A 9336-nucleotide genomic window follows, 5' to 3' on the forward strand; every position below is an offset into this window, starting at 1 on the left:
AAAAAAAGTATCGAATGGTCGTACATTATCGTAAACTCAATTCAGTTACGATTCCACATAAACATCATATACCAGAAATTAACGAAGTCCCTGCAAATCTGGGAAACAATAAACTATTTACTGTTATTGACTTAAAAAGTGGGTTCCATCAGATTCCACTTCGCGACAACGGAATATATGAATTCCTTCGCTTACCCTTCGGTCTAAAAAATGCTCCCATCACATTCCAAAGAGCACTAGACGGTATCCTTAGTCAACATATACGAACATATATGAATAAGATGCTATTTTTACATCGATGATGTCAAAAAAGCCTTGCGGTATTTTTTTTTTTATTGAATTTTCAATTGTTCATAAAAAAAATAAAACTCATGCCCAGCGCTTGACCGATGCTACGGCTGCTATTATGCTGGTCTCTTTCGACCAATTCAGCGATTTTATCGCAATTTTCGACGACAGGCCTTCCGGAGCGTGGCGCATCTTCGACCACCTCTACACCAGAACGAAAACGTTGAAACCATCGTTGTGCGGTGGAAATGGAAACTGTATCGGGTCCATAAACTGCACAAATTTTATTGGCGGCTTGAGATGCATTATTGCCTTTATCGTAGTAGTACTGTAAAATATGCCGTATTTTCTCTTTATTTTGCTCCATGTTTGCVACGCTATAACTCACGAACGACTTAAAAGAAACGACAATCAATCAAATGAGCTTTCCAAAAAGGTATAGCATGACCCGATGCGACGAATAGACCTACGCGCTCTCAGCGCCAACTAGTGAAATTTTGGAAAAACAATGAAGAACATTTTAGAAATATAATATAGAATTAGTATTTTAAACCTTAGAAAAACATGAAAATCCAGTTAGACAAATGTACATTTGCTAAAGAAGAAGAAGAGTTGTTTGCATATGTGATCAGTTCAATGGGATAAAAACCAACCACGGTAGCTAAATTTCCAGTTTCACAAACTCTCAAAGAATTAAGATCCTTCCTAGATATGTCAGGTTACTACCGATGATTTATCCAGGATTACGCAAAAGTAGCTAAACCATTAACAGCACTATTAAGAGGAGAAGCCAGTCATGGCTCCAAACGGAACTCAAAAAAAATAGAAGTAGAATTAGACAACGAGGCTTTAAAAGCGTTTAATAAAATAAAAAATACTTTAGTATCCAAGGATATAGTTTTAGCGCATCCAAATTTCGATAAAGATTTTGAACAAACGACTCAGATTTCGAATTAGGTGCCGTCCTATCGCAAGACGGTAGACTAATTACTTTCATATCGAGAACTCTAAGTAAGGCCGAAGAACATTATGCCACCAATGAGAAAGAAATGCTTGGTATAATACTGGTAATGGTCACTTAATTCACTTAGAAATTTCCTCTACGGTTCAGAAAAAAGCTAAAATTATCACCGATCATCAACCTCTTATCTATGTCTTAAGCCATAAGAACACTAATAGTAAAATGAAGCAATGGAAACCATTTTAGAAGAATATAAATACGAACTAACTTACAAACCTGGTAAAACAAATGTAGTTGCAGACGCCCTTTCAAGGATACCAACACAAATAAACTCACTCACACCTACGATTCATAGCGATGAAAGCTCATGTCATAATTTAATCCCTTGTACAGAAGTTCCAATTAATGTTTTGAAAAATCAAAATTTTTTTCAAGATTGACGAAATATCTTCATATCAATTTAAAGTAATTCTTCCAAAGGTTCATAGACAGATAACCGTTTGTAAAAAAAATATGTGCGAGAGACATCCCAATCAACCGAAAATTGCAGAAACTCCATTACTAACATATCCAGGGCACACAGTTCATATCGATATATTCTTAACAGAAGGAAAAATAGTAATGACAGCCTTAGACAAATTTACAAAACGCGCAGTAACAAAAAGCCTAAATAGCAGAGGAATAGAAGACGTCAAGAAACCTTTAAGAGATAGTATATTTTTCTTCGCAGTACCAAAATTAATAGTTATCGACAATGAGGCATCTTTAAATTCAGCCTCTTTAAAATTTATGATGAAAGACGAGTTAGGAATAGAAGTTTACACTACTCCTCCATACAAAAGCCAAGCTAAAGGACAAGTGGAAAGGTTCCACTCTACATTAATCGAAATAATGCGCTGCATAAAAGAAAACGGTGGACACAGAAATTTTGAAGAACTTTTAGAAAGAGCAGTATCTGAGTATAATCATTCAGTTGATTCCACTACACTTAAAATACCAGCAGACCTATTTTTTCATAGAAGTATTATATTTACCCCCGAGGACATTGAAAGAACTAGACAAAGCAACCTAGAAAAATTAGTTGAGAAACAAAGAAAGGATATTGAATACCATAATAAAAATAAGAAAGAAATGAATCATATCTACCAGGACAAATAATATTTGTAAAAGAAAAATGGGAGGTTAGGAACTAAGTTAAGTAAACCCTACAGTAAGGAAATAGTTAAGGAGAATGGAAATAGTACCGTGTTAACCGAAAAAGGACATATAATACACAAAGGTAGAATACGTAACAAAATATGTACTGACATTCTTTTCCAGAATATTACGACCGCTATGCCTGGCGGAAGTTTAGATCCTTGACTACTCAAACTCCCAATTAATAACAATAGAAAAGGGAACGGCTAGACTACAGACAGGAACATTTAGGATAATACACGAAATTGACATAGAAAAATATACGGAACCACTTGACCACTATCTCTTCATATTCCACTTGATAACACAGATAAGAGGCCAACTTAACAATCAGAAAGTAGAAAACAAAATAAAAAGATCAATAAATTTCCTGGGTAGCGCATGGAAATGGATTGCAGGAAGTCCAGATCACGAAGACTACGAAATAATTTCGAATAAAATAAATAATGTCGTTCAAAATAACAATAATCAGGTATTAATTAACAAACTTACAATAGGCAAAATTAGTGAGATAACAAATATTAAAAGTAATATAATTAAAACCATGCAAAATGAAAAATGTTTGGAAATTGAAGCATTTTCACAGCTAAAATACAAATTAGAAATAATTAAGGAAGAAATTTTAAATATTACATACGCAAAAGCCAACATAATAAATTCTTTTATTTTATCGAATGAAGAAATAAATATTGTGAAAGAAGTAATAGACAACGACAATATTCTATATGTAAATTTAGACGAAGCACTCGAGTTTCCCGAAGTAAAAATTGCAACTAAAGACAAAATAATAATTTATATTGTGAGCCTCCCAACCGCACATAATTTATGAAACTTTAGTTATTATGGCAGTAAAAAATAATGAGAGAATCAATAAAATCAATTTCAATACAATTTTAAACTGCGAAAAGGGAATTTATGGAATAGAAAATTATTGTAAGAAATACAATTCCCTACAAATATGCTTAAGCAATAATGTAGTAGATTTAAGTAATGATACTTGTGTAAATAATATTTTAAAAAGTAGTTTGCCAAACTGCACGGAGGTCAACAACCAACATATCCCAACCTAGAGGAAATGCGACCCGGAATAATACTACTAAATAGGTGCAACGGAGAAATTTCAATAAACAACGAAATTACATTTTTAAACGGGAAATTCATCATTTTTTATACCAACGTAACCATTGTTATCAACGGGAAAAAGTTATATAATGAAGAAAGAACGGCAAGTTAACCACTACCAGCCATTCTACAACCGTCATCCGTACCACTCAACATAGAAGAATTCCTCTCGCTAGAGATGCTGAAACAGCTTAAATTTAACAATACGAAAGAACTAAGTCTGTTAGAAGCAGCAAACTAATCGTCATTTTAATAGTCAACGCCTTAATTTTCGGGAGGAATCTGCTGATGAAATAAAAAAAGATGAACCCATTAAACTGCCACAACCGGCAATAGAAGGGACTCAACCAAATTTTCAATACACCAAAAGATTCAAACGTGGACGTGGAATTTCAAGGGGGGACTAGTTAGCATCCGACACATTCAAAAAGTATCATATGATGCATTAATATCATATGCAAAATAGCAATATAATATGACACCACTAAATCGCTGAGAGTGCGACACGTGTAGTGGGCACCTGTGGGAAGGGCAGCGTCAGCAAGCTCCCTACCCGTTGCAGCGGCAAACATAGGTCTAGAGTTAAGTATAATTAATTGTAAACTTTAGTTCTTAAGCGAAATTCAATAAAGGAGCATAGCTCCCGAAAAACATTCTTGTTATAAAAACTAAGTGAACGTTTTTTAACTTATATAACTCTGTATCATACTTCATTAGTTTGAGGTGAGACAAATAACCGTTAACAAAACCGTTATACTCTATCGCAAATATTGCGATCAGTTTTAAATTGTAAAAATAAGCAGATATTATTTTCCCATATCGTATTAAAGCTCCTTATAAAGTTATCTAAATATTAAGTCATATAGTCTCCGATAGATTAAGCGTGAAATTCGTTATCTAATCACCCTTGAATTACGAGTTTAATTAAGTTGTTTTAAGTAATCACGTTTCGTTATAAACCTTAGAAAATCATATGTATAATCAATCATATTTTCATACTTAGTGCGAACTTTGAAGGCTTAGGTACTTCTAATAAGAAGTGTATTAAGAAGAAAATATTTCACCTCAATTAAGTGGACATTGATCGCAATGAATGCACCACTTCAGTTGGACTCAAAATTTTGCAATTGTTCATTTTTAATGGAACAGACATGGAAATTTCTTTGTTTAAAGTTTATTCATGTATCGCTGTAGTTCTGAAGCTACAGATAAGGAACCAGAAGGATACACAGTTTCATGGACATATTTAAGTAATATAAGAAAAACTACAACTATTTTCATCTTACGCTACCATATCTTATGCGTGTATGGTGTTCCCAAAACCACACTCTTTACTTTGATATTATTACAAAAAATTTCATTCTAGCTTTTAGCAATTAAAATAAGAATAGTCTTCACTTTTGAATCACAGCATTTATGGAAAGTAATAGAAAAATCGTTATAAATATTTTCATATTTCCTTCGTTCAACTAAACTAACATCTCTGTCCCTTACTGAATAGTCCTACAAGTATTAAGGCGTTACATGGGGTTCAACGGGCAAAAAACAACGTTTTTTTAAGCAAATTTTTTCTCATATAAGAAATGATATTCCGAAATTTGAATTCTGAATTCTAAAATAAGAATGTCAATGAAAATTTCGCGATATTTTTTTCAAATAGTTATAATCTAAAAAATCTTTCGTTCAAGTCTTTAATTCAGAAACCAATTGTATCTCAAAGGCGTGTGTAAAATTTCATGAAGAACAGCTGAGTAGTTTCCGAGCAGACTTCAAACAAACAGTTTCGAGAAAAACGTGTTTAAAGACGGCGCCCTTTGATAGCTAGCTTCGAGCGCACAAATTATGCGAAACTATTACTCGGATCAACTTTAAACTTATAAAAATATCTTAGATGAATTGTAGAATTTAATAAGACAAAAAAAAAAGTTCTATTTTTTGAATCCCCTACACCCATATAACCCCTTAACCATTCAGAAACCATGATATGCACACTTCAGACGGGAATTATTTACGGATTTTATTTTCACACGTAAAACAAGAATGCAAAACAGTCTTAAACCCTTATCTAACAGCTACAATGTAGTAAAACTATGACTGTGAAATATTGAGCTATTGCTTACTTCAGGTAATTATAATGGTTCAAGTACCTGCTTTAGAATATACAGTTGTATATTTGTAATGCAGTTGCTCTATAACTTATATGAAGAATACATTCGCATGTATTCTTACTAATATACATAAATATATATACATGTGTGCATATGTGTATGTGCATTTTTGCGTACACATTTGTAGGCATGTGAGTTTCGACATTATCTATTTTATACTATTGACTTATTATGAGTCTTAGACATGAACACATGCACAAATGTATAGACAAATAATGCAAATATCGAAAATTGCATTCGAATTAGCCGGCACTTGAGCAATTGGCGCTTTTATAACTCGGAAGTAGTTATGAACATTTAAAAGCACCTGCTAAGCTACTAGCGTATAAAAAATATTTATTTATATTCATGTAAATATACACATATGTATGTATGTATTGGCTTTGAAATGATTGTATTTACGTTTATAAATCTGTAGACATTTTATAAATGGAAATGTCGACCTTACTCATACATATATATGTATGTATGGATATGGGTATCAAGTAAATGATTTGTTACTTATAAACTGTCAAACGTAGTTTCACTCGACGCTTCTATGTATACGCATAAAGAATAATAAATAATAACTGTAATTATTTGTGAGACAAATTGTCAATTACAATTCCGTTCAGTCATTTAGCGGGCAACCTTGACTCAATACGACTGTCAAAAAGCGCTGATAATGAAAACTTTAAAGCATAAGAATATGTGGCCGATGTTTGAAGTATGACAAATGTGTATGAAATTTGAACATTCTGCTAAGAACAAATATTACGTCCTTATTTATGAAAATATTGAATGTGCTTTTGTTTTTAAAATTATTACATATCTCATATTTTGATAAATATCGGCTTGTTGTTAGTTAAAAATTAGTTATCCATTCATTATTGGGGTTCTGCGCACATTTATTATTAATTTTTACTAAAAATCAAACTTGGAGATATCTAGATTTACAATCTACAAAATATCCAGATTTTTGTGCCAATGGAAATTTCTCATTTGGTTAAAAAGTTATTCGCTTGAGCTACCCAGAAACCGTGATGTCGGCAAAAAATTCGGGAATGTGAATAAGTGGGTGAGACATCTATTATTTTTTCAAAATGAACGTGAAAAGATTGTTTTCGTTACATTTGTAAAAAATTACGAACTTAGTATGAAAAGTGAACTCTTTGTTGGTCCTCAATTGCGGAAATTCATCAAAAAATACAGATTTTAACAAAATTTTGACTGTTCTGGAAAGAATATTCAATCATTCGATATAACCATCATTTCGATACATTTTTGGGTATTTAAGATAATTATGGTGAGAAACAGAGAAAAATGTTCCACAAGGATCAAAAGTTTAATTGGTATCAAGGTTGGACCGTTACATTATGACAGATTACTTCTGATACTTAAAATGATAGTGTTGATATCCGTGTTCACTAGAATTGTCTTCTAAACTTTAAGCGCGTTTTTCTCGAAACTACTTTTTTGATGTGGTTGACATGATATCTCAAGTTCTACTGAACCGATTCCCTTGAAATTTGGTATATATCTTCTTTATGCAATGCTCTATCGTGTCTGCCTTGGATTTCCATTTGAATTTTATCATAGTATTTTTAAAAAATTCGAAAGGTCGAATAAATCGGGTGAAACTTTTTTCACGCCAGTTTGTTATTTTCATTTTTTTTCGAAAATGGTCAACCCGATAACGACATCCTTACTAATGAAGAATCTTCTTGTTTTTTGTGTTTTAGATCTCTACAAGGGTTGAAATCACGTCAACCAGGACGCACCGTTTTGTTTTTTTGAAGCCCCCACTCCACCGGACCGTATCTCGACGAATTTGGGGGTTGTTTTTGAATTTTTTTTTATATTAATAAAATTTTAATAAAAAAAAGTATTAAAAATGGATGGTAAAATCTTTTTCATTTTTTTTTATCTTAGTTTAAAAAATGTCAAAAAACTCATGCGTCTAGACCAGAATACTTCCTTAAGGACAAATGTAAACAAAATAAATATGCGTCACAAAAATTTGTACACGTAAAAATAGGTATTTGCAATTTGTATCAAAAGCACAATACAAAAGAGAACATTTCATTCAACAAAGCCTTGAAACAAACTGTAACTGTAGCAGAAGAGCAACTCCTCCAAGCTACGGGGATAGATGTTGCAGTAGAAGTAAAAGTCTTGAGAAACGAAAAATCTTGAGAAATGTACGAAGAGGTACATAAAGCAGATATGCAAATAAAAGCTGTAGAGTTGCAGATTAAAACCTATGAGCTTGATATTTTAAAGAGATTATATATTATGAAACTAACATATAATTCCAAGTTCCTGTTTTTATTGAAAATATATTTGTTAACACAAAATATGTATTCAAATGTAGTTTAATTTAATTATTATCTAAATACAGCATAATATGATCTCTTTGATGACCAATTTAGTTAATTGACTCTCATTTCTCTACCTATTTCTGTATTATAATTTTCATTTACAAAATATCTGCAATAAGTTGAATTTTTAAATTGTATACAGATGTTATGCAACGCTGCACATATAATACATTGCCGAACTTTGCAACCTTTTCAGTACTGCGCTTGATAAATTTTATTTCCGATAGGATGAAAGTAAATTCGTCTTTGGTCAGTTTAAACCGCTTCCTGAATCCGTAAATGATTTAAAATAATATCTATACCAAGCAAATGGTATAAGTAAAAAATTTCTTACGCTGCTTCAAGAAGCGCCATACTTCTATCACGAATCCTGAACCTTATGGCCATTTGGTGATGCTTTTGGGAAGACTTTAGTATACCGTCCCAGGATTTCGGGAATAAAATGAATATGGATAGATTCTCCAGATCAGGAATTTATATAGTTAAACATATATATTATAGTTAAGCAGGAAGCTTATAGTTTTCGAGATATTCGCGTTTAAAGTTAAAAATTACCACTATTTGAAGTATGTATTTTCTCGATATAGAATTAATTTTGCATTTTTATATCCATTAACACTTCACTAATTCGTTTGTACACATTTATTTTATATAATATAGTATAGCAGTAGTTATATTATATGTATAAAAAAACACGTTAGGGCTCATTTTATTGTATGCAAAAATTAAATTTAGTAAATTTATATACACTTTATTACACATATTGTATAAACGTACATTGAATATTTACGTTCAATTCCAATTCAAATACTTTTTTTATTTTGTTTAGTATCGTACTTCAATGTATTCAAAAATGTCATTTAGAGTTAGACTAGAGAAGTTATTTCATAAAATTTCTATTCGTTTCGTATCGAGTGCACTTGATATGATTACTTGCTCACTCATGACTGAATCGATTCGGGCCCAGATTATTTCATTTTCATACAGAAACAAGTACTCCAGAGAACCTCTTAAGGCCAATTGTAGACCTGAATGATATCGGAAATGCACAATCAAATCTGGTTGTTGAACATTGCTTGCCAGTCATCAATAACATGCCTATAGATCCAGCACTAAAGCGCAAGAGGATAATGGAGTATCGACTCTGTTCCCAATCTGATGATATCGAGGTAAGGGCGTACATATATCAAACTCATCGGCTTTGCAATTTTCGGTCAATCCGTTTTGATGGGCATCGAAA

The 9336-nt window shown here is 32.1% G+C and overlaps 1 long non-coding RNA gene across 1 annotated transcript; it reads left to right on the plus strand.

Moving 5' to 3' along the window:
* The first annotated feature begins 6402 nt into the window (after positions 1–6402).
* Positions 6403–7612, plus strand: LOC108973638. The gene is made up of 2 exons (XR_001993742.1): positions 6403–6442; positions 7458–7612. It is a non-coding gene; the product is annotated as an uncharacterized LOC108973638 (long non-coding RNA).
* Positions 7613–9336: the final 1724 nt, after the last annotated feature.

The sequence above is a fragment of the Bactrocera latifrons genome, unplaced genomic scaffold (assembly GCF_001853355.1).
Source record: "Bactrocera latifrons isolate USDA-ARS-PBARC rearing strain unplaced genomic scaffold, ASM185335v1 scaffold_497, whole genome shotgun sequence".
NCBI classification, from domain to species: Eukaryota; Metazoa; Arthropoda; class Insecta; order Diptera; family Tephritidae; genus Bactrocera; species Bactrocera latifrons.